Source organism: Aplysia californica, unplaced genomic scaffold (genome assembly GCF_000002075.1).
Source record: "Aplysia californica isolate F4 #8 unplaced genomic scaffold, AplCal3.0 scaffold00068, whole genome shotgun sequence".
Classification (NCBI taxonomy): Eukaryota; Metazoa; Mollusca; class Gastropoda; order Aplysiida; family Aplysiidae; genus Aplysia; species Aplysia californica.
Window position 1 is genome coordinate 701,735 of NW_004797338.1, and position 1,832 is coordinate 703,566.

Genomic DNA, 1,832 nt, shown 5'->3' on the forward strand with positions numbered 1-1,832 from the left:
AGAGAGAGAGAGAGAGAGAGAGAGAGAGAGAGAGAGAGAGCAATAATTGTTGTATTTGTTACGCACAAAGCTTATGCTGTGTTAAGAAGACGAATTCCATTGTGTACGTCGGCGCTGCTGGATCTGTTGAACTGCATTTACATTGTACATGTATTTAGTTTTGATTGGAATATCGAAAATTATTACGAGCTGGATTTATTGTCATGTTTTTGGATAAAACATTGTTCCTGGTGATATTTGCAGCAACGACTACATTGTGTGTTGAGTGTTTTGATTTTTTTAATAATTATGATAACTTTGGTCTTTGAAGACACATTCTTTTGCTCGCAATATCTAATGTTTTCTGTCTCTTTCCTTTCCCCCCTCTTTAACGTATCCCACCAGTTCCCATCCTACTCCACTCTGTGCCTATTCGGCGCATAGACGAATTTTTAGGCGTCTCGTTCTTTGACGGGCTGGAACCCAGGTCACCTGGGCACTGTTAAGCGTAATGCTGACCAAGAGAGCAGACTGCGCGCACCTGTGAGAAAAACCTGACTTACTGGAGTGTTGTTGTTATTATTATCATCTTCCTCGTCTCCATGGTCGTTGCAGTTGTTGTCATTACAGTTGTAGTTTTTGTTGTTCTTGTTGTTAGGTCAGGTTTCACCAGGAATAGACAATTTTGTTAAAATGAAGGTGTTTCTACACCCCCATCGACACAATTTAGATTACTTAGGAGGTGGGCGTCGACCATGAGTGTTAGGGCTAACCCGGTCTGATAGGTATACAGCAACCCAGCAAAAAGATGGGGGTGCTTGATAAAAATCTCCCCCACTCGGGAACTGAACTTGGGTTACCTGCGTACGACGGAGAAGCACATAACCATTACATCACAGACACCGACGGGAATAGATAAGGATAACTGCAGCCCCAAAAGAAAAAGAGGGGGCAGACCATAACAGAGTGACCACCAACCTTTTGCCGATGAGAAAGGAAACCCAGTGGTGTATACAGCTCACCATCAAGATACGGCTGAATGGGAATCGAAAGTGATTAAAGAACAAACAAACAAACAAGCAAACAGGCTTACAAGCAAACAAACAATCCCTCCCACCCACCCCTTCCGCCGAAATTTGATCCAGAAGTGGAGATAAAGCCTTTAAATACTTGAAATGTGGCAAACTCTTCAAAATTGGCCTTAATGGTGATAACAGAAACCACAAAAGTCTCAGTTCTTATTTCTTCTATGTCGTTCTATATAATTCTCCTTTGCCAATGCGTTGGTCATAGTGGGACATTAAAGGACGAATTATCATTATTGTCATGATTAGAAAAAACACACAATCCTGTCCCGACGAGAAACAGTTATATCGAACCTCCCTTTCCTTCGTCTCAATGGGCGAACGATGACGCAGTGTTAAACAAAAACCTACGAGCTTGGAGATTAAAACTTCTGAACAGATTAAGGTTTCAGGTGCGGAAGTGCAGACAGACAAAAATCGATAGTGCGTCTACATCGATCCGTGGGTACTGACTGCTAGAGGAGGATGAGATGCCGCGGAGATATTGGAGAGTCCGGGTGGCCGGCCGAGTGAGGAGGGAAGTCTTGTAGGGTTACGTAAACAGGCGATATTCTATCATGACTGTGGAGGGAACATCGGTGTCAGGCTGACGGGGAACGTGAAAGGGAGTGAAAGGGTTATCAGAGTGAGTGAGTTCGTGTTAGTTTGTGAGAGTGTGTGATGTGTGTGTGTGTGTGTGCGTGAGCGCGCGCGTGTGTGTGTGTGCATGGAGAGAGAGAGAGAGAGAGAGAGAGAGAGAGAGAGAGAGAGAGAGAGAGAGAGAGAGGG